Here is a 24,688-nt window from a genome sequence, read left to right as displayed (position 1 = left end):
AAGTTGGTATGGCATAAAATTATCACATTTGGTATATTGAAAGTACACTTTATTCAAACAATTATTACAAATTGAATTTACTTTTTAATTTTTTTATTTTAGTAACAAATAGATCTACAAGCTCCTGAACTGTAAGGAACACCTGAACTGTAAGGAATCCCTTTCGTTTTGCCAGTTTATGAGGAGCAGGCAAACAACAATTTAAAAACCCCCAGAAGAAACCATTAACATTAGTAACAAAGAAAATTATTTATGTCTCCACTAGTCCTCCACAGCGTCAAGCAGACATAAAGCATCCATTCCCATAAAAAGAACTGAGGGAAAAAAAGGGGGGGGGCAAGATTCAGTGAAACATTTTATTCATCATGCTAAAATAAAACATTCCATAATCCATTTTTCCTCATTTCTTTTCAATTTTTCCAATTTTTCAGGAAAAAATGGGGAAAATGTTTTTTTCCTGAATTTTTCCAATTTTTTTCTGGCCTTCACTTCTCTAGGGCAGAGACGTCTTCTCCAGCAGGTGTTATCTCAGATCTTTTTTAAAACTGGAGAATGCCTGGTACTGAATCCAGCTGTTACTCATGTTCTTCCCATCCTGTGCTGTTGACCCTCCCCAAAGGTGCAGCTCTCTGGGCAGACATTGCAACAAAATTTGAACTGGAGACCATAGTAATACAGAGCAGCAAGGCACTTGTGCCGCTCTTCAGAGACTGGGATCTGTCCTTAGCTGGAGCACCTGGGATTTAAATCCACAATCTCATGGTTATAAACTATTCTGGGCTAAAATGAGCTGTAGCCGCTGGAAGGGGAGAAGGCCTTTTGGGTGGACTGGGGCTCCTTCTAGAGTACCTAAGTGTGCTTCTAGGAACATAGGAAGCTATTTCGTGCTGAGCCAGACCATTGGTACATTTAGTTCAGTATTGTCTCTACACTGACTCTTCCGCTATGGCTGTGTTCTTTTAGCACAGGGGGTGGGGGGAATGTAACGAATTTTATATTGTGCAATAAGTTTGCCGAATGCTTGCTCTAGCCGCACAGCTAGCACTAGATGGGCACGAGACGGGTGGGACAGAGATTATATTAAGTAACTAAATAAATGAGCTTGCACACCTTATTTACTCCAACAGGCCTTTAGTGATGTTGCTTTTGATATTGCTGCTGGGGACTGAGTAATTTCTGTGGCCACTTCGTGCTTCGTTTCAGATGTGGGGTACTTCACAGCAAGGGTGATGTGCCCCTCCAGATATTGCTGGAGTACAGCATCCCTGAGCATTGGCTGTCGTCCCTGGGGCTGATGGAAGTTGGGAGCCCAGCTTCTACAGTGGTGTTTCTTAGCTGACTCAAGAGTGAGGCATTTTAAAATGAAACCATTGCTATCCTTTGCCTTAACTGTGGGAAGTTACACAGGATGCACAGGGGAACAGCAGGTTTCTTCAATGTATTTGTTCCAAGATACAAAAGCTTGGCAAATGAACTAGCAACATGAATTTTGCCCCGAAAACGGCCAGACACTGAGCATTACTGATCTGAGGCTGGTCCACCCCTGCTAGGTGTTGGGCATTCGTGCCCAGGATCTGCCTCCAACCCGGAGGGGATTATGCAGGAACGTCTTGTATGTGCACACGCTATCCCACAGTTGTCCATTACTGGAATTCTTACATCACCCGCTTCATTTTGATGTTGGCTGTTGCTGAAGAAGAGGCAGCTGACGAAGTAAATGGAAGGTCTGGCTTTGAGTTGCAAAACGTTGTAAGGCGTCCCAGTATCACTTGTTCCCAGACATCACTTATCACTCCTTCCTCTGGGGTGTGTGTGTGTGTATTAAGTCCAACAACACAGAGGGAAGCCCCAGCGATGACAAGCCATTTACCACACAGGGATTACTTCCAACAGCATAGCTAAGTCTCTACCAGCAACTTTGAGTCTGTGAATAAATCTGATTGATGTAAAGCTGCTGCAGAGGTATTAACTTGCTGCTATTTTAACAAAGCTGATAGGGTATCATAGAATTATATAATCATAGAATAGAGTTGGAAGGGGTCTATAAGGCCATCAAGTCCAACCCCCTGCTCAATGCAGGAATCCAAATCAAAGCATTCCCGACAGATGGCTGTCCAGCTGCCTCTTGAAGGCCTCCAGTGTTGGAGAGCCCACTACCTCTCTAGGTCATTGGTTCCATTGTCGTATGGCTCTAACAGTTAGGAAGTTTTTCCTGATGTCCAGTCGAAATCTGGCTTCCTGCAACTTGAGCCCATTATTCTGTGTCCTGCACTCTGGGACGATCGAGAAGAGATCCCGGCCCTCCTCTATGTGACAACCTTTCAAGTACTAGAAGAGTGCTTTAATATCTCCTCTCAGTTTTCTCTTCTCCAGTCTAAACATGCCCAGTTCTTCCAGTTGATTTTAAACTAATTTTTTTATGGTTCTGCTGATACTGTGTTTAAGGTGCTCTGTGCTCCATTTTGTGAGGACAGCATAAGATGATGAAACTTCTTCACGCAGGGCATTACAGATCCACTTGCAAGGGGATCGTAACCCTTCCCCTCCAGTGAATGCCCTTCCCCCCAGTTGTCAATGAATTGCACATAAATGGAAGGAGGGGGGCTGTTTCTCCCTTGCCATGCTTGCTTTGCAGAAGGAGCCTTTTATCAGTGAACTGCTCCTTGACTTGCCCACCCTTCCCTAGTTTTCAGGCTGGGCCTCGTTTCTTCACAACTCTTGCTCCTCTAGTCTGTCAAAAATGAACATACAGGTGAACTAGACGTTAAAGTGACCTGATAAGATTGGCAACCCCTGGCAGGATAAGTGGGTCCTTAGCCATTCATCCTGGAATAAGAGACAGGTCATGAAAGCAGCTGAGTGGACATGTGAAGTGGTGCAGGAGTTGAAGGTTAGAATGCTGGACAAATGACCACTCACTATTTGCCCACAATCCAATATTGTGAAATATTCAATAAGGTCGTCACCTGCCCTTTTTAGTGAAGCAATAGGTTGCTTTGCTAACAGTGGTGGGAATAGGAGCCCTCGCTCCCCAAACCGAGATTTGCTGGGGAATGTGTGTCTCACTTGGGTACTCCTGCCCTTCAGCTCACTCCACAGTGGGCCTGTCCTCTTCGCAGTTCAGCCATGTGCCTTGCCTTGCCTTATTGGCCACTTGCTGTAACTCCTGGTATGATTGGTAACCACACAGACTCTAGTCTGAGAAAGCATGCACATAGTCATTAGCGGCCAAGGTTAGGGCTGTCAGTTAGTTAGAATTTTACAGGTCAGAATTTTACCCTTTTGAGTGGCTGAAGAATGCAACGACAGAAAAAGTTCCAACCTCCCCCCCTTTTTTTGTGGGGGAGGAAAGCAGGGCTATGGAGTCGGTATGTCAAACCTTCGACTCCGACTCCTCTATTTTTCTATTGTCTGACTCTGACTCCTTCATAAATGGCAAATGTATATTAATTTTTCTACTGTCTGACTCCGACTCTGACTCCTTCATAAATGGCAAATGTATATTAATGTACTGGATGCCGTACTCAAGATGAGGCCTAACCAGTGCCGACTAGAGGGGAACCAGTACTTCACGCAATTTGGAAAATATACTTCTGTTAATGCAGCCTAAAATAGCATTTGCCTTTTTTGCAGCCACATCACACTGTTGGCTCATATTCAGCTTGTAATCAACAACAGTCCCAAGATCCTTCTTGCATGTAGTATTGCTGAGCCAAGTATCCTTGTAAACTTCTTTTTCACCCCAGGCCCTTTCTGATCTCCTTTTGACCCGCAGGTCTTTTTTCACTCCCTGTGCATTCCCATCTATACTGACCACTTTTGGAAGCCATTATACAGGTCTACATAGGAAGCAGAGCAATCCAGAGGAGGGGTGCGCGTGTAAACTGGCTGGCATTGAAGTCATGGAATCTACGTCTGGCCCCAGCCTTAAGATGGAATCGGGGACAAGGCAGCAGACATTCAGAGGATTCTGTTCAGGTGTTATGCTGATCATAGGGTTGCACCAAAGCCTCATGGGAACACAGTCACTTTAGGTATTAGTATGACTTGGTTTATTGTACCAATTATTGCTTTATATGTGTTACAATTGTTTAACAGGTTGACCAAGGGTGGTGGTGGGGGTTTGACCAGTAAAGTGGCAGCCCTTTCAGCACTAGACACATTTTTGTGTCATTATGTATTTTTCCTAAAAAATAAAGTATCCATATTTTATCACTTGAATGACTTACTGAGAAACTCTTTCGGTGAGTCTTTTATGGAAAATACAAATATTTCATGCAGATGACATGTTGTATGGGAAGTGAACGTTGATAGTTTGCTTTCTGTTTCCTTCTTAGATTCACAAGTGCTTATGTTAATATGTGGCTGCATAAGAGAGATGTTATTTGTGCTACTCCATCTTCCTATTTGTATTAGAATTCAATTTTTTGTGTGTCCATTCTGTTTTGAATCAAGTGAGTATGTGGTGGCTGATGAAGAAGGCAGCTGTTAAGTGAGTCGTAGACTGCCATCCCACTGAATGAATGCAGACTTAATACTATTCAGGCTTTCTCCTTTTGAATGAGCGCTCAAGAATGCACATGTGTGAAGTAAAGCTCAGTCACTCTTTCAACCGGGGAGCCACTTGGTGCTCAGTTCTTATGCATTACACATTCTTTTAAGGGGGACAGGTCAGCTAATATGATTTTCCCCATATTCCTTTTCAGTTCTCATCAGTGGTGATAAAGTTGTTTAGGGCTCTCCCCTTTGTGTTTCTATTCCTCCACCCTTGTACTAGGCATACCAAATAATTGCCAGGCTTCGCTAGAGGTTCTTGTCTCCCTTCTTTTGAGAGACACTAGCTTAATGGGAGAACATTTTTGCCAACACTCTCTCCCCCCTTCCTGATTGTGTACTGACTTCTGTAATACCTTGTGGCAGATGGTACGTCTCGATTAGTTCAAATTAGTTCTACGTACGCTGTAGTCTGAACGTGAAACACTCTGCTGTGAAACTTGATGGCTCACAATCATGTACGTAATTTGGCATTGCCTGTAATGCCAGATTCTATGGGAGGCAACCTGCTCTACTTCACGGGCTCTGATCTATACAGAATATCTTTTGCCTGCTAAACATGAGCCTTAGCTGGTTTCCCCCCCCTCCCCAAAGCCCTATTTGTGGTAATATAGAATGTCTGTTTTTGTAGCTTAATATGCTGGCTGAGGACTCTTAACTTCCCAAATCAAAAGGCTCATAGCTGTGCATACTTGAGGATGTTTTTTAACTGTTATGAACATAAGAAGAGCCTGCGGGATCAGGCCAGTGGCCCATCTAGTCCAATATCCTGTTATCACAGTGGCCAACCAGATGCCTAATTTGGGAAGTCTGCAGGTAGGACCTGATTGCAACAACTTCATTCTGCCCACCTGTGATTTGTAGCAACTGGCATTCAGAGCGCACTGCTTCTGGTAGTGTAGAGCGCAGCCATTGCAGCTAATAGACATTGATAGCCTTATCCTCTATGAACTTGTGTAATCCTCTCTTAAAAACCATGATAGAATCCTGTGAAATGCTTGGGTAGAATGATGTTAGAATGTGCTTTCCCATGTGAAAATGTGTAGTTTTCTTTCTCCTAGATATATAATCAGCATTGGATACCCTTTTCATTCAGCATTGGGTACTCTTATCATTCTGTTGATCCAGAAAATAAATGTTCCCAGGATCCAAACTGCCTATTGCAGACTTAGCAACTTCTGAACTCTAAAACCTTAATCTTTCAGTAATGGTGATGAACCAAGTCCTAAAGATCAGAAACTACTAAATAAATGCAAAAATGACTCCCAGTTGCTAAGCCGGGTGATGTGTAAATATGAAGAGCAGATGGCTTTGCAAAGGTATCCTTCTATTTTACGGTATTCCTTAGAGACTGATATTTCTGGCTGGTTGTGTCAGATATTGCAGGTGTGAAGAATGCAGCTGTGTAGTCCAGCTAGCTATGCTAATAAAATATCTCTTTTGTCTGTTTCCTGGTATTATAGGAAAAAGGCAACCGCTGTAAGATTTAAATAATAATGTGTTCTAATACAGAAGTGAGGACAAGTAATGGCTCTGAGTGCTTCACTTACACTCTTGGTAAATAATGAAGGGGCTGAGGTGGGCAAAATAGTTGCCTGGCCACTCTGTGAATCCATATAGCTGAGGTTAGAGTTGAACTGGGTTCTTCAGAGCTTACATTCTTGGCTACTGTGCTAACCCAGCTCCTTTGAACAAGACATTGATGATGACCGGTGCCCAGTTGAGCTTGATCTAAAATAAACAATGCACTGTGCTGAGTCATTGGGGAAAGAACAGCAGAGTGACTTGTTTCCACAAAAAAACTTCCATCACTCCCTGCTTGAGGCGAGCTGTTCCTGGCTTAAGGTAAGTTAGGTTTACTTTTTAAAGTTAGGATGTTTTAATGTTTGTGTGGCTTGGTTTAAGATCCCTGCTACTTAGCTTAATTCATTTTAAATTCCTGCCAGAGTAAGTATTAGCAGCTTACCATTTGGGTTGGAATGTAATACACACATATGAGACCTGCTCATGGTGGACCATCTTCCTGCAGGTCTAGCATTTCTTTACGTTAACCCGTGATCTGTCTCTGAAACATTGCCCATATCTGTATATTATACAGAAACTAGTTTGTGTTTAGTGCAAGGGGTTTTATGTATTTATTTAAATATTTGTAAATTGCACTCTCATAAAAATACAACAAAGCGGTGTACACCATACAAAAATAACAGTCATAAAATATTAGTAAAAACATCAGGAAAGAGCATCTGTAAATAATGCTTGGTTAAAAGAAAATCCACACTTCAAAGGCCTGTCGAAGTAGCACAGTTTTCAGGCAACGTCTAAAAGAAGACAGGAATGATTCCTGTTGAACCTCAACTTGTCAGAGAGTTACACAGGCCAGGTAGGACCTGCCACACAATAGGCTCAGTCCCTAGTGAAGGCCAACTGAACCTCAGAAGTGTGGAAAACCACAAGAAGTGCCCCATCAGAGGACCTAAAACAAACCTAACAAGATTTTTATACATTAAGTAGAACAAGTGGGATCTACAATAATATGCTCCTGTTCAGCATGGCGGCCACACCTTCTTAAGCAGTCCATTCTCTTCCTCCCCCATCTCAAATGCGGGCGCTGTACCGTCTGTGGCCACTGAACATGCTCATTGGGCTCTTTGGGGCCCCTCCCTTAAGTATTGTTTCCCTAAATATTTTTTCTATTCTGCAAAATCTTGGGGTTCCCCCAAGTATGGTCCTGCCTCTTGCTTGTTTGTCTAAAGCCCTGGAGAGATGCTTTTAGTCAATGCAGAATTGATCCATCTAAGCTAGATGGATCAATAAAATGTGCCCTTGGACTAGTAAGGCAACTTCCTGTGTTGTATCCCAACCCTGGATTTGCTCTGTCTTACAAATAATGCTGTTGAATATGAGGTTGGTAAGCTGCCAGTATTTTTATGCAGTGTTGTCTAGGTCTGAATGAGGGAAGGTCGAAGCTTTCTAAACACTCAAGTTTTGGGTGGCAAAAAAAAATCTTTCCCGAGTATATCTCCCTCTCTTTCTGGTGTCTTCTAAGAGTAGAAAACGGAGTCTGCTTCCTGAGGAGAGAGGCATAGCTGCTGCTGCAGTTCCTAACAAAAAGCTTTTTGATGGAGTTGGCTGTTAAGGGTGATCTCATCTTGGTGACCAGTCTGAGCAATGCAACAGCTATTTGCTAAAACAAAACCCTGCTGGGCTGCCTAACCACAGAGAACTCCGCCTGCTGAATCGAGGGCTGCCTTAGAGCTGAGGACCCCTTACTCTGGGAAGGAAGTACAAGCTCTTGGGCAGCAAGTAGAGCGAGCAAAAGGGAGAGACCAGCAAACACCCTCTGGCCAGATTGTGTGGCAAATTGGACCTCATGGCCAAGTGGGTCAATTAGTCCTGTGTGAAATCCAGAGCTTTCCTAATTCATTTGAAACACGTCTAGAACCTCCAACCGCTGCAGTCGTAGACACAGAAAACGTGCTGATGTGTATGTGCGGAGTTTGAAAAGTTGTGCCTCACTGCTTCTCTTTGACTGGTGAAGTAGTACTGGAACTCTTGCTCTGATGTGGATGCTGAGCAAGTCCTTGGCTCCTGAAATTCCTGTTTTTGTTCTTTCAGGACATCAGGAAAAACTTCCTAACTGTTAGAGCCATACGACAATGGAACCAATGACCTAGAGAGGTAGTGGGCTCTCTGACACTGGAGGCATTCAAGAGGCAGCTGGACAGCCATCTGTCAGGAATGCTTTGATTTGGATTCCTGCATTGAGCAGCGGGGTTGGACTCGATGGCCTATAGGCCCCTTCCAACTCTACTATTCTATGATTATATGATTCCTCCTGGGCTCCTGCTGGGAGGAAGGGCGGGATACAAACAAAGAAAGGAAGAATGTTGGAAATTAGTAACCGAGGCTGCATACACACCACACATTTAAAACACATGAGGGTGCTAGGAAGCGTAGCTCTGAAGGATAAACTGCAGTTCCCAGGACGGAGGGAAGCAAAGTGCTCTAAATGTTCTTTGAAAGTATGATGTACACAGTCACACTTTCAGGGTTTTCTCTTCAGCTGTGAGGGTTAGAAACTTTCCCTAAATGTTGAAACGAGTAACCATGAAATCTTTCCATGCATCAAGGCATGACCCAAGCCAGGCGTATCGCCTCCTATTTAAACACCTGCCTGGTGATATCCAGACTAAATGCATAATTGGGCTGGAAGAAAGGCATCAAGGAGCAAAACACAAATACATGACATTCTTTCAGCTTTTATAAAAGCAGTGAACCTACATAAAGATTGAGTTAGATTTAAAAACAGAAAAGTGCCAGAGATGTCAGTCAAGTTGATTTTAAGAGAGGATTTAGATTACACCGCCCAGAGAGCCTTTTTGGCTTAGGGCAGTATATAAATTAAATTAAATAAATAAATAAAATAAATAAAAGATGTTAATGGATACTAGCCATGATGACAAAATGCAACCTCCATCTTCAGAAGTAATGTATGTGGGAGTATGAGTTACTGGGGTCAAAAGAGTGGCTATACCCGTCGTGCACTGCTGGTGAACTACCATTCATTATCAGGATCTGATTGTGGTGGCAAAGTCATGTGAGTGATGAGTATTGACACTTCCTAAAATGATGTGTTACTGCAGTGCAAGGGTGAGGAACCTTTGGCTCCCCAGATGTTGTTGAACTACAACTCCCATCAGCCCCAGCAATCAAGGCCAATGGGCAGGGATGATGGAGTTGTAGTTCAGCAACATCTGGAGGGCCAAAGGTTCCCCACATCTGCTGTAGTGGACCGTGTATATTGTGTATATCTTATATCCCAATCCGTTGAGCCTAATCTGCAGTGGTTCAGATATTTCTTACTGAGGCAGGACTCCTCTAAATGCTGCTTAAGGATCAGAGCACAGTTAGCAAACGTACAGCACAAGGGCTCTGAAGCCAGATCAGACTTGGAGCCACTTGAGGACTTAATCATGGATCTCAGTGAGTAGAATCAACTTGAAACTTTGCATCGCCATCTCACGGAACCATTGAAAAAATTAAAATGCATTATTGACTTTTAACCAATTGTACAAGTAAACCAGGTCGCTCAGTTAACTGGTTAGGTTAATGCTGATTTGCTACTGGACATAGAATCATAGAATAGTAGAGTTGGAAGGGGCCTATAAGGCCATCAAGTCCAACCCCCTGCGCAATGCAGGAATCCAAATCAAAGCATTCCCGACAGATGGCTGTCCAGCTGCCTCTTGAAGGCCTCCAGTGTCGGAGAGCCCACTTCCTCTCTAGGTAATTGATTCCCTTGTCATAGGGCTCTAACAGTTAGGAAGTTTTTCCTGATGTCCAGTCGAAATCTGGCTTCCTGCAACTTGAGCCCATTATTCTGTGTCCTGCAGTGATGATGATGAATAACAATGATGGCTTAAAGATACCTATATACTAGGGCTTTCACCCCTGCGCACTTTGCACACCCTCATATATGGATCCAGTATTGTCATTGAGGCTCATAGAATCATAGAGTAGTAGAGTTGGAAGGGGCCTATAAGGCCATCAAGTCCAACCCCCTGCTCAATGCAGGAATCCAAATGAAAGCATTCCCGACAGATGGCTGTCCAGCTGCCTCTTGAATGCCTCCAGTATCGGAGAGCCCCCTACCTCTCTAGGTAATTGATTCTATTGTCGTATGGCTCTAATAGTTAGGAAGTTTGTCCTGATGTCCAGTTGAAAACATGCTCAGATATCGAAGGTTTGTAGAAGAGCATCCATGGGATGAGAACTGTGGGCCAGGGAAGCCAGTGACCTGGCACCTAGAAACCAGGAAAATGGCATCAGAAATCTTGGTAAAATCTCAAGGTTAAAAGAAAACAACTTACGGCTCGTCTTTATAATCTCTCAAACTTGCTGATTGGATCTTGCGTTCAGTTCTGAAGATTTTTGGATGAGGTTTGACTGGATTCTGTAGATATGTGCTTTGCATGCGTACCCACTGCCGTTCCTTGTGTTGCTTGTTTTGGCCTTGCTTTGCACACTGGGTATGTGTACCTGCCCACATAGATGAGATCTTCATGCAGACTTCACCAGCCTGGTTCCCTCCAGATGTTTTGGACTGTAACTCCCATCAGCCCCAGCCAGCCAGTATTACCTTCATTCAGCCTATATACCTGCATGGAATGATACGTACTAGCAGTATGTGTGTAGTGATTCAACAAGGAACCTGCTGTGTTCATCAGTCCTGGAATTGTACTTCCTTGGAATTGAACACAGCCGCCTTCAGGAGATGGATTTCTGTAAAATGGCATTTAGTGATGTTCAGGTGGCTTGCAACAAGGATTTTAGAATTCCAGTTTCCCTAGTGAGTAGGTGCTCATTGACAGCTTCATCTTGAGCATCACATTTTCTGTCTCTTGTGATGTGGATGGCTCTTGTTAAATAACTGCAGTGCTGCTGGATGCTTGGAACATCAATACCTGAATTATGGGTGGAGGAAACTTGTACAGCATGCTTTATAAACTTTTAAAGTATGCTCTCCTCTCTCCTTCCTGCATTTTGAGGCTCCACCCTACAGAGAGAGGGAATCTAGCTAGGCAGGAAGGTTTGGCTAAAGGGCTTCAATCTCTGTACATGGGTAAGTCTTAAAAGGAGGAATCTTTGCTTAGTTACACTGAGTATTTGGAAGGGCTTGTCCCCTGCTGCTGAGTTTTATGTTCTGAAGGGTGGTCTGTTTTGTGTAAGTTAACATGGTACGTTGGTGGCTAATTTGTAATACGTATGCATGTGTAGATCTGGTAAGCAGCCCAGAGAAGTGACTGGACTGCAAGGCTAAGCCAGCCATAAGGATCATGCAGAGAGGATAACAATAGTTCTTGGCTGGGTGAAGGAATGCTAGGTGATATTTTGGCATGTTCACAAAGCTGGAATTCCTCGAGTTCTGTGGGAGTAAAATAGTATACACCTGCAGTGTAAATGCATCTCAACAGCTTGCATTGGGAAGCATGTTTGTAAATAAACAGAACCAAAAACCTGTCATTTTGGAGCTTCCCAATTTCTTCCTCTTCAGAACCTGGCCAGCCTCTTCTGAGAGAGGGATCACAGCGGGCACTATGGAACCTGTTGTGTCATCAAAGAGGGATTTCCCTCTATAAACAGCAGCCTATCCTGTGCTATATGTCACACTGTCTTTGAAACTGGGCTAGCGTAAATCCCTCACATCCGGCAGGAGTTGCTGTTGAAGTCCCAGTTCTCTCTTGGTTCATGCACCTTATGTGACAGATCTGCAAAGATAACCCTGTAAATACCATTCCGTGGGCAAGGTGAATTTTCTTCTGTACAGTAGCTAGGTATTAAGATGGAAGATGTTCCTTTTCTGGGCCTTAAGGAAGGTATTCACTGACCTCCCTGACAAATGAGGAGCATTACATGGCTATAATAGGCTGTAATCTTCTGCTCTGAGAGTGATAGCTCTTTTGTTTCCTCTGACACTTTAAGAGCCAATCCTGGTGATTTCCAGAGTCCACTTACCCTAATGGAGAAACCAAAGTACCAACTTGTAATTCAAGTAGGCGAAGGTAACGTGGCACTCCGGTGGGCAGTCTGGTTCCCCGGCTGAGGAGCTGCCGCTCTGTGGCTGGTTCATATTTCATCCCGAGGAGGAGGTGAGGCCTCTAGAGCAGCTGAGATTGCTAGCATCGGTGTAGCCTGGCTGGCTCCCCCCAACCCCCTCCCCCATAAAACTAGCAGAGATGCTCAGCTTTGAAGTCTAATGGCACTTCCAAGATATCTGAATTTCCCCAAAGGCCCAGAATTACTCTTTACTGTTCTTTAGCTTATCCAGTGTAGGCTCAGTGACATAAGAAGCTGCCTTTTACTGAGTTGGAACACTGGTCTATCAACCTTAGTATTGTCTGCACTGACTGGCAGCAGCTCCAGGATTTCAGACAGGGCATCTCTCCTAACGCTCTTGGAGGTTGCTGATTCATAGGGTCGCCATAAGTCTTAGTCAGCTTGAAGGCACATAACAACACTCTCTCCTAACTCTACCTGGAAATGCCGGGGATTGAAAAGCAGATGCTGTTGCTCCCAAACATTAGTGGCGTTAATGCTTGTTTTTGTGTGATCAGGTTATCCTTGTCTACATTTGGCTTCCTCTTTTTGCGCTGTGCTTTAACGTGAGGCACTCTAAATGTTTTCACTCTCTTGCTGCTCCCACTTCCTTTTTTCCTCTCCCTGTTCATGCCTTTTGTTCTCCATAAGCCCCCAAATCTCACTCCACCTTTTCTCCCTTGGTACTCCCTGTCACTGGAACCCCCTGGCCTCCTGACATCCTTCTAGCGTGCTCTAATTGGTGCATTAAATTGCCTAACGGAAACTTCTTCACTCACCTCTTCACTCAGGCATTTAACTGATCCGGCCCATGTCCGTTGCCCCTTCCCTTCTCAGCTGGGTCTGTCTTCAACAGTAAACTTGGAGGCAGGGACTGGGTCTTAAATGACAGCACTTAGCAGTTGTAAGCGCTTGAGAAATCATCATCACCTTTGAAACCATTGGCATAAATGCCTACTCCTCAGTCCCACCTGAAAGAAGATTGTGTGTCTGGCCTTATTCACATCTATTCCCTGGTGCTCCTAATGTTCTATTTTTCTCTCCCCCACCCCCAATTGTCTGGTCTTGCTTATGTTAGCTCTTTTTTAAAAAATTGACACCCCAAACCTTCCTCCGAGGAGCCTTAGGGTACATGGGTTAGCCTCTCATCCTTGCCACTCTGTGAGGTAGACTAGGCTGAGAGTGTCCGGTCCAAGGTCATCCAGTGAACCTCATGGCTGAGTGGAGATTCAAACTCAGGTTTCTCAAGTCCTAGTCTGGCAATTAAACTATTACCCTATGTTGGCTCTCATTGTAACACACTATTTCAGTTGCAGGTCCAGAATCTATCCGCTAGGCATAAGACAGATTGTGGTGTATAAGTGACAAGAGAAGGGTAACACGGCTGTGTTAGTCTGCTGCAGCAAAAGCAAGAAAGGCTTGTGCCCCCTTAAAGCCTGCACACGTTTATTTAATTTATATCCCGCTCTTGCTGCCAGAGCTTTTGTGACCCTCGGAAAGCTATGCCATTATAAATTTGACAGTCTTTAAGGTGCCACAAGATGTTGCCAGTACTAGAAATTATTGCCAGTTTCTTGGCAGCCAGTTGCCAAATACTTTGTTCCCACCCAGAAGGGCTTAAAGCTTACACGAGGGATGTGTGTTTGTGTCTTCTCAATGGTCACTTTGGTTCTGAGCCTTTAGCTTTGTTCTCCTATCAGGTTGCTGTTAGTAGTTTCATGACGGAGGGTCATACCTACCAAATCTCATTAGGTTGCCTTCATACTCCAGGGATATATTATGTTAGTATGATCTTTCCTTTCCCACTAAAAACGGGTATGGAGGCTGAACTGGTTTGAACTTGAAACACGGACTTGAATCCTGAACGTGCGTACAGACTTTCATTCTGACATCTCACCATTGAATGGAGTTACCACATTATATGCAAACAAACTTGCACGTGAATGGGGTGGCAATTCAGTGTTAAGCCCAAATCTTCATTTTGTTCCATGACATGAGCCCTTTTCAGGTGTCCTCCTCCTTGTGTGATGAGGGGAACAGCACAGATATATTTCCTAGCTCTGCTCCCTCTGTTGTGTCCCTGTCCCTGGGCCTTCTGTCCACTGTACTCATGGTGGCTCCCCACGCAGTTGTAGAACTCTCCAAGATTCTAGTTCTGAATAATTCAGGGAACGAACAGATGTTGAACAGGGTCTGCACGGCAGAGGTTAAGCTTTAATCCATGGAGGGGGTGCAGGAATGGGCTGGAGGGGGACATGATGGAGAAAACAGGCACACCTTGCTCTTTCCCCTCATGCTACTGGCATTGCATAAGGGAGAATGAGTGAACAGGGCTTCAGTGTGTCACACCATACATTTATTGCACTATTATTCCACTGTAAACAGGCGCAGCTTCCTCCAGAGAATTCTGGGAAATATAGTTTGGGATGAGTGCTGAGAGTTGTTAGGAGACCCCAATTTCCCTCATAGAGCTACAATTCTCAGAGTTCCCTGGGAAGAGGCACTGACGGTTAAACTACTCGGGTAGCTGTGGCTCTTTGAGAGAACGGGAGTCCCCTTATAAGGCTCAACACCCTTCACTAACTGCACTTCCCTGGATTCTTTGGGGGAAGCCATGACTGTTTAAAGTACAACAATAGTGCAATGAATGTGTGGTGTGAGTGTTGCTGTAGTCTTGGTGGCTGTGTAAATGGGTCATATGCATTCAGTTGACAAAACACTGCCAGAAATGGGAATCTAATCTTCCAGATTTTTTTGCAAAGCAAATATGCTGCCATATTATGACAGCTCAGCTTCAATGTTAGAAGCAGCTTTTGAACACTTGTTTAGAGGTCTGTCACTTTATTCAGTTATGGGAGGGTTGGTCTGAATTGTTGTAGGGCTTACACAGCCACATGGTTTCTATTTTTGGCCTCGGGTTGAGTTACAGCAAAGTCCTCTGCTGTGCCGGCGCTGTCAGTCCTGGGGGTTGACAGGGCTTGGATGACTTCAGTCTCCTTGACTCGGTACAGCTGGGAAAGGTCTGCTGCAGATTAGACTATTAGAGTTAGCTTGTACTATGGAAAAGAAATGCTTGAAATCCAGTTATTCTTTAGAATAATAATGCTGCCCATGCCAGATTGTGGAACTGAGACCTGCAACTCTGGCTTTGTAACTATATCACGTTAAGCATAGTTGGACCTAAGTAAGATTGCAGACCAAGGTATAAAGTGACTTAGTTTTATTTGCTTCTAATATTTATAGACCACTTTTCACCCTAAATGGTAACAAAGCGCTTTACGCAATCATCGATAAAACAATAATCAGTCAAAATAATATCATGTTTAAAACAAAACACACACAGATAAAAATATAAATTCAATAAATAATATTTAAAGTTGTGTGTGTAACTTGCTTCTGTGTTGACAACCCTTTTTAAGCCTCCTCTTGATTAAGCTTAACAGTATTGTTTAACTGATTATTTTGAAATACCTAGCCTGACCATACCACCTAGTTGTGCTTTTTTAATTAGAAAGGGAAAAATTACCTCAATCTTTTTTTTTTAAACCTATTTGAGGTATATTTAACTTGCTTTTTATTTTATTTTTTTTTAAAAATTCCCAACTGGGTAGCAAATGGTAAATGCATTCATTTTACAAAATACCTAAAACAATACTTCAAAAGACATTATGACAGCAGAATGAGGCAGGCTAATAAATCTGAGAAATTCCCAGCAGTGACAGAAAAACCCATTATGTAGTAAAACAGAGGAATGCAGTCACTCAGTGTAAAGCCACCTAAAGTGCCTAGGCAAATGATGTTTTGACCTGGCACTAAAACCAAATAGTGAGGAAGTCAGGTGAGTCTCCCTGGGGAAGGTATTCCATAAATGAGTCATCACCAATAGTCCTTTCCCTGATCCACCTCTCCTTCAAAGGCAACAAGGGCACCTGGAGAAAAGCGTCTGATACAGATCTTAATTCTCAAGCAGGTTCATATCACCGAAGGTGGTCCTTCAGTTCTACCTTGGGCCTCTAATCTGAGTCATAAAGAAGGGATCAACAGTGGAAGCTGAGCCCCAGATTTTGAGGCCTTACCAGGGCTGTGGAGTCGGTATGCCAAACCTTCGATTCCGACTCCTCTATTTTTCCACTGTCTGGCTCCAACTCCAACTCCTCTATTTTTCTAATGTCCGACTCCTACTCCACCCAAAATTGCTTCTTGTCAATCAAAATTTATTTGAAAGTCAGAGTCGGTACATTTCTACCGACTCCGACTCCACCCAAAATTGCTCCCAACTCCACGACTCCGACTCCACAGCCCTGGGCCTTACTGAAATGGCTTCCCATAATTCCTGGCTACTGCATGATAACTAATTGCACACAGGCTTGAGAATCCTTCAGGACCAGCCTGAGTTCACAATGCTTTCTCCTGGGATGTTCTGGGCCAAGTGAAGGCCCAAATTGAAGGGAGAAGCTGGGTCTTGATAAAAGGGAATGATGAGATATAGAGAAGGGCCCAGGAGGAATGAAACAGATGAGATTTATCATAGACTAAGGAAGCCTTTTGGAAGGAGGAACTGTTAGGCAAAGTAGTGTGGCTGAATGCTATCCAAACATAGGGGGCAGCAAGGAGGATAGTGTGTGTGGACCGGAAGGCAGAAAGAGGGCTCCTTTATGATGCTGTGCAGACTCCAGCAGATGTCATCTTCCTCTGTGCAATGGCTTTTAGTCACACAGAAGCTCCACTGTTATGTAGACTATCCTTTCCCAAGCTTTGGGTCCCCAGATATTGCTGGACTACAATTCCCATCACTCCTGAGCATTGGCCATGCTGGCTAGGGCTGATGGGAGTTGTAGACCAACAACATCTGGGGACTCAAAAGTTGGGAAAGGTTGATGTAGACATACTAATGGCCAGGATTTGTTAGGCCATTTTCCACACAGGACATGAAGACGATTCTTGTTGGAAGCAACCATGAATTTGCAATGTCATGTTCCTCTTCCATCCCGTGGTAGTCGCCCTCCATCGCTTTCAAGATAGGGAAGTGTTTAAACTTGTGGACAGTGTTTGCTAAAGTCCTGAAAACTCAAATCCATCCTTGTGTGATTCCTTGTAGCACTGCAGGTAAGCCCATAAGGATGGCTGTAGAGATAGTTGGGCTGTTCCTCTAACTTTCATGTATCCCTTATTTATTGAAGTTAATAATGCAATGTGCATATATGTATGCACCTCCCAGGCAGTGAAATGCCAGATTTTATGTACTACAAACATTCATCATCTAAAAGGTGTGGTGTTTTCTCTTTCATGTAGGTTTATTACGTAGAATCATTAACCATGGAAGGATTACAGAGATTTCTGACCTCATGCTTAGACAACTGTTTCCATGTAAACTTGCACTAAGTCAAAAGTCCACACTTAAAGTCAGGGTGTTAGTATTTGTGTGTGAGAGATGAACTTCCAGGGCAAAGATAGGGAACCAGTTGGCCTCTAGATGATGTTGGACATCAATATCAGCCCATGACAGCATGGACCAAATTCAGGGAAGATGGGAGTTGTATTCCACAACATCTGGAGAACCACAGGCCTCTCTGTTTTAGGGCATCAGACTCTTCTTTGCAATGGGAATTTTAACTAGAAATGTTCGTCGTGCAACTCTTATCACTTATGTCAGGGAGATGAAACAGAAATAGATTTTTCACAGCAAACAGTTCCATCTTTTCTGATTTGTTGTATAATTTTGATCATTTTCATTTATGTAAACCTCTTTGAGGTCTTCCTGAAAGGCAGTTTATAAATACCGTAAAAAAAATCAGATAACGCTAAGTCAGATAATCAAGCTCAATATTGTTTGTCTTTCTGCTGACTGCTAGTGGCTCCCCAGCATTTCAGACAAAGTTTTTCCCAGACCTACTTGGAGATGTCAGAGATTGAACATGGGATCTTTTGCATGCAAAGCGGATGCTGTGCCATTGATCTATAGCTCTCACCTGTCTTGAAAGTTGGCTAGGAGTGTGAAATGAGGAGACCTTTATATATAAGTGAAATAAAACTTTGGACATGTAGAAGCCAAGCGGTGGAAGGACACAGCAACTCTGCACATCTATACTAATCTAAGGCTGTCAGTGGCTACTAGCCATGATGGCTGTGCTGGAGGCAGTATGCTTCCGAATACCAGTTGCTGGAAATTGCAGGAGGGGAGATTGCTCTTGTGCTCATGTCCTGCTTTCAGGCTTTCCCATTGGGCAACTGGTTGGTCACTGTGTGAACAGGATACTGGACTAGATGGGCCATCAGCTTGATCCAGCAGGCTCTTCTTATGCTAGTTGATCTGGCATTGCCTCCTAAAGAACCCTGGATATTCTCTTTGCCCCTTTCCTGCAAAAATAGTACCAGTTGTGCATGTTGGGTAGAAACAACTACAGGATGTTGATGTTGCCTTTTTCTAGTGTTCACTCATGACTGCTCTACCAAGAAGTCATCTGCAACTCTTCATAATACAAATCCCTTGACATAGCATAGCATGTTCTCTTGGGAGACTAAATCATTTTTCTCTCCTTCCTCCTCTCCCTGTCTTCTTGTCATCCCTCTCTCCCCATGTAATGTAATTGTAGATAACAAGATGAATTAGGAGAAATTTCCATTTAGCACTAAATTTTCAGTTAGCATCTGGGAGAGTGTAGAGTTGTGCTCTTTAAGCAGATCTCTTTGCAAGGACGGTGTGCCCTTTCTGTGGGAAGTGTCTTGGGTAAAATGCATAATGGTAGAAATTCACAGCAACTTTTCCTGCCCTAAGCAAAGGCACTTAAAGTAATGCTTGTTAGTGGCTGTTGGCTGTCGAACCAGTCACGGAAACGAAATCTGATGAAGAGCAGAAATCTGGATTTTGAAAGATATTTGAAAAGATTACATGGTGATGGGTGCCTGGGTCTTTTTTTGTTAAAAGAAAATGGCAGCTGTGGTCTGGCATCATTTTAAAGAAGTGTTCCTGCCTGCCTCCTGCAGAATAGTTTATTGATGTACATTCCACCTTCTGTAAATCAGAGGCATATTTTCAGGAGTAAGGGCCAAAATGCATATTATGTGGGAGCTCTGTGATCTGAAGTGTCAATATTTTTTCCCTTTTTAATGCAGTACAGGCTTGGGAATTTGATAGCAGTGGTGAAAAACAGACCATGAGATGAGGGTTAAGCACCCTCTTCCCCCCCATCCTGATATTACTCTCAAATCCTTAGCTGCATTCTTACTAAAAAAAAGAAAGAAAGGAATATATCCAATGCTATCCAACCTTTCATGGAAGGGCCTTTGATTCAACAGAGATGCATATGAAAGCGAGGGAGAATAAGAGAATTCTCTTTCTGCAGCCCCACCAGTCACCTCCCACACAGTTCTGCAGGGTCCCCCAACCTTCTTGAGAAGATTTTTGAGGGTGTCAGAGAGAAGGGGAAATCAGTGAAAACAACCTTGTTCCTCCTTGTCATGGAAGCCTCTGAAGGATCAAGGAGCCTTGCATAATCAGGATAGGGGTAACGCTGGATGCAAACTAAGGTCAGGACTGCCATATGACATGTAGCGTTGCCCTGAATTTCCTTGCTTATTTTCAGTGGCCTGTGATGACAAGCAATACATATTTATTGGTAAAAAGTGCCCTAGCTTCCTCTCTTGATCTGAGGCAGGCTTATTGAGTGCAGGTTATGCACTTCTATGCCTTCTTGTCTGTTCTCCTTGTCAAGTATCCTGTGTGCTTTGAAAAGAAGAGAAATCCTAAATTTTGCAATAAGGAAAGTTAAAATTCTATAGCTGTGAGGACCATGCCGATTAAGCATACAGAGGGGGTGGGGGACAGCTGGGCAGGGCTAGTCACCAGGTCTCACTAGACTTCCAGCCAGAAATATTTAGCCAGTCTGGCAGCCCCAGGGCTTTTCTGTAACTTTAAAAGTGTGTTTGCCATTGAGAACAGAATTGCACATCACAGGACATCATGGAAAATACTCAGGAGGTCTGAAAATGGTAGGCCTGTGCCAAGTCCCCTCTTTAACAAAGTTGAGCATGGCCTGTGTTGTGTGAGCTGGTGACATGCACTTCCTTGCTTCTTGTTCCACATCTTTAATTTTTGTAAACCGCCCAGAGAGCTTTGGCTATGGGGTGGTATATAAATGTCATCAATCAATCAGTTAATCTTTCTGACTGCCTCAGGAGGGGAGGTATGCATTTATAATGATGTCGGAGGTACAGAGTAAGTTGTCCTAGATGTTATGGGGTGAGCTGGGAACTCTGTAAAGCAGCCTTTGCTGGCTCAGTGCCATCCAGACGTTTTGGACTACAACTCCCATCGCTGGGGCTGATGGGAGTTGTAGTCCAAAACCATCTGGGGTGTGTGTGTGCCATGGGGAAGGCTGCTTATGACACATAGTTCTGCGCTCTCCCTTTTTTGAAGCAGGAGTGCTGATGCTTTATGGAACAATGCATTCGGGAGGATAGAGAGGATCCTGCTCTGGAAATGTCCTTGTAATGGAGCCAATTGGGAACAGGAGGCTGCACTCCCACGTTCCTCACTACTTTTGTTCTACTTTGAGGGAGTTGACACGTGTGTCCAGGGATTTTTTTTTGCCTTAAACTCAATAAGTTCATGAGAACCTTGGTGATGGGGGATATAATCGGTGAGAGTCTTTTTTCAGTCTTCCCAAAATATTCCCTGAAGTCATTGCTGGACATCATTCAGTGAGTCTGGCAGTAGAAGGCTTTCGCCATGATTAACTTAAGACCGTGATTTACCTCTTTAGCGACAAGGGGTTGTTTAATTTTACCAAATTAGCAGTTAAAGGAGATTCTTGGACTCTGCGTCTAAAGTGGCTGGAATCGGTTCTCAAAGAACAGTCTTGCTCACTCAGCCTTGGACTGAGTATGCTTCTCAACTCCCTTTCTTGGCAGTGGCTTCGGCAGAGTTGGAGCGCCTTGCGGCTTGCAAATAAATGCCTGGATTGGCTGCCTCTCAGGCTGCGTTTCCCCCCCTGCGTGCTTCTTTTGTGTTCTGCAGTTTGTAACTGGCTTGTGGTAGAGCCCTGTGTGTGTGTGTGTGTGTGTGTGTGTGTGTGTGTGTGTGTGTGTGTGTGTGTGTGTGGTGTGTGGTGTGGGGGTGTGTGTGTGGTGTGGGGTGTGTGTGTGTGGTGTGGGGTGTGTGTGTGTGGTGTGGGGTGTGTGTGTGTGGTGTGGGGGGTGTGTGTGGGGTGTGTGTGTGTGGGGTGTGGGGTGTGGGGTGTGTGTGTGTGTGTGTGTGGTGTGGGGTGTGTGGTGGGGGGGTGGGGTGTGTGTGTGTGTGATGTGTGGTGTGGTGTGTGTGGTGTGTGTGTGTGTGTGTTGAGCGTTCCAGGTTCAGCTAAAGGTTGTGAGCTGCAAAAATCCATCCTTGTGTATTGGTAAACAGTATGACACAAGATACTGTTCTGCCTCCCTGGATCCCTGTGGAACGTGATGCTGATAAGGCAGAAAAACCTTCTCTGAAGGGCATTGTGATGATAAGGGTTCGTTGAGGATGCCAGGCCAGATGTGATGGGTCTCTCCTTTCTGGAAACAGGGGTAAAGAAGGCTGGCTGTTAAACTAAGTTAGCATTCCTGTATACTTTGGCTTCTCAAGTCAGTCAGAATGATCAGGTGGATGGAACGACTCCCCTATGAGGAAAGGTTGCAGCATTTGGGTCTTTTTAGTTTAGAGAAAAGGCGGGTCAGAGGAGACATGATAGAAAGGTATAAAATTATGCATGGCCTGGAGACAGTGGATAGGTAAAAGTTCTTCTCCCTCTCTCATAATACTAGAACTCGTGGACATCTAATGAAGCTGAATGTTGGAAGATTCAGGACAGACAAAAGAAAATACTTCTTCACGCAGCGCAGAGTTAAAACTATGGAATTCGCTCCAATGGGAGGCATTGATGGTCACCAACTGGATGGCTTTACAAGAGGATTTGACAAATTCATGGAGGATAAGGCTGTTAATGGCTACTAGCCACAGTGACTATGCTCTGCCTCCACAGTTGGAGACACTATCTTTCTGAATACCAGTTGCTGGGAACCACAGGAGGGTAGAGTCCTCTTGTGCTGAGGTCCTGCTTGCGGACTTCCCACCAAAGGTATTTGGTTGGCCACTGTGAGAACAGGACGCTGGACTAGATGGGCCAGTGACCTGATCCAGCAGGGCTCTTCATATGTTCTTAAGTCTGAATTGTGCTTTGAAAGACACCTCCTGCCCCATGCTTTATTCAGTGAAGAAGCCCACCCAGAATTATCTGTTTTTAATGGCTGTGGCTACCAGTTTGGCTTGTTGGGAGTACAACTGAACTTTGGAGCTCAGCAGTCACTTGGCGCAGGGGTCCCCAGTCGTTTCAGGCTCATGGCCACATTTTGAATTCTGAGAGAGTGCTATGGATGCTTCACCCCCCCTCCCAATTGCTTCTCTCCCCCTGCTCTCCAAGGTTGCTCTCCCTACCCACACAGTCAGAGGAAAAGCACCCTCCTCCCCTTTGCATTTCCATGGGATCTTGGTAAAAGTGAGATCCAGTAGAATTAAAATGGATCCCTTTGAGTTTGCGTGGTTTTTACACAGTCCCAACCCCAAGGCTACCATCAAAATAAAGCTTTCATTGTTGTCTTTGGACTACACAATAAAAATGATATATCTAACTGTTACCAACACTACTGTAGCATTGGTCCAAGGCTTGGATCCTTGTGGGTCTTCATGAGTTTTATGCGCATGCCAATATAATCACTGTTAAATCATGGAACACATCTGTGGACACAGTGGTTTAATTTGGTGGTTTTTAGAGGGGGGTCCTTTTTAAAAGAAGAGAGAAATCATGAGGATAATAATATAAGAAGAGCCTGCTTTACCAGTCCAATGGCCCATCTAGTCCAGCGTCCTGTCCTCACAGTGGCCAACCAGATGCCCTAATGGGAAGCCCACAAGCAGGATCTGAGTGCAGCAGCAGCAGCACTCTCCTCATTGTGATTCCCACAAATTGGTATACTGTCTCTGACAGCTCAGAAAGAACATAGCCATTGTGGCTAGTAGCCATTTATAGCCTTCTCCTCCATGAACTTGTCTAATCCTCTTTTAAAGCCATCCACGCTGGTGGCCATCACTAACTCTTGTGGGAGCAAGTTCCATAGGCCCTACGCGAAGATGTACTTCCTTTGTCCTGAATCATTCAGCTTCATTGGATGTCCCTGCATTCTAGTATTATGAGAGAGAAACTTTTCTCTGTCTGCTTTCTCTACACCATTGTATTTATCTCTATAATGTTTTCGTACCAGGGTGGCTCTGGAAAGTACTAGAACTCTGATTTTTACAGATCAGTGTGTGGAGAGATGGTATGCTTGGGGTATGTCTTGTAAAAAATAAAATAACACAAATTCAAGAGGATCCATTTTATTGGATCTGACTTTCTGAGTTTATGCGTGCACACCTTCTCTCATGGCCTGCGCCCTCTTCTCTCTTCTGGCTCCTCTCCCCCCCACCCCACTGCCTTCCCCTGCTTGCTCTATTGTCCTCTCCTTGGATTCCTGCATTGAGCAGGAGGATGGACTCGATGGCCTTATAGGCCCCTTCCAACTCTACCGTTCTGTGGTCACCACTGACCCTCCTGTCGCTCTACATTCCTCCCCCCTCCCTCCAGTAAGCTTGCCAGTGGTGGCTGTCCCTTTTTTTTGGAAATCATTTTTACTGTGTGGCCAGGTGTCTTTCAGCCACTTGTCCCCTCCCATTTCCCTAGTAATGCCTCTGGGCCCTACATAGTTCACAGCTTGCACCACTTCTTGTGTGTGAAATTGGATTTTGCAGAATATCCCTATATCCTTTTCCCAAGCCAGCTGTATCATGGGACTTACAAAGCTGAAAACCGAGCTTACAGATGTGCTGGTGTATGATTTCACTGGAGGTGAAAATCATAAATACTATGGGCTGTATCCAGTGCTAGTTCTACTTAGAGTAGATCAACTGAAATTTATGAACAGAACTAACGTAGGTGCATTAATTTCACTGGGTTTGCTTAGTTGGATACAACTCAGTGTGTGCTGATTTGCTTTGAAATGGAAATGGACTGCCTTCAAGTCGATTCAGACTTATGGCGACCCTACGAATAGGGTTTTCATGGTAAGTGGTATTCAGAGGGGGTTTACCATTGCCTTCCTCTGAGGCTGAGAGGCAGTAACTGGCCCAAGGTCACCCAGGGAGCTTCATGGCTGTGTGGGGATTTGAATCCTGGTCTCCCAGGTTGTAGCCCAACACCTTAACGATTTGCCTTAGGGTAAGCTAAATGCTCCAATTGCATGATTTACAATGAGCCCATAAAGGTGGAAAGAGCCACAGTCTTTTTTGTGCTGACCAGGCCTTGCACATATGTTGTCCCGTCCAGAGCCGAAAGAATGAGGCTGGAGTGTGTGTGCAAGTAAATCTCGTTTTATTAGAGTAATGGATACATCAAAGGCATTGCGCTTCATAGGAAACCCTACGCTAACTCACTAGAGTCCCTAAATATACTCTAGACATGCTCTGCAGCGTGTGAAG

The 24,688-nt window shown here is 44.3% G+C and overlaps 1 protein-coding gene across 14 annotated transcripts in view; it reads left to right on the top strand.

The window, feature by feature from the left end:
- LOC133365191 (treacle protein-like) overlaps positions 1 to 24,688 on the top strand; it is a 220,437-nt gene that overhangs the window by 18,345 nt on the left and 177,404 nt on the right. The window lies entirely within an intron of this gene.

This window comes from Rhineura floridana, chromosome 10, assembly GCF_030035675.1.
Source record: "Rhineura floridana isolate rRhiFlo1 chromosome 10, rRhiFlo1.hap2, whole genome shotgun sequence".
Classification (NCBI taxonomy): Eukaryota; Metazoa; Chordata; class Lepidosauria; order Squamata; family Rhineuridae; genus Rhineura; species Rhineura floridana.
Note: the sequence above shows the minus strand (reverse complement) of the source record. Positions and strands in the feature narration are given on the sequence as shown.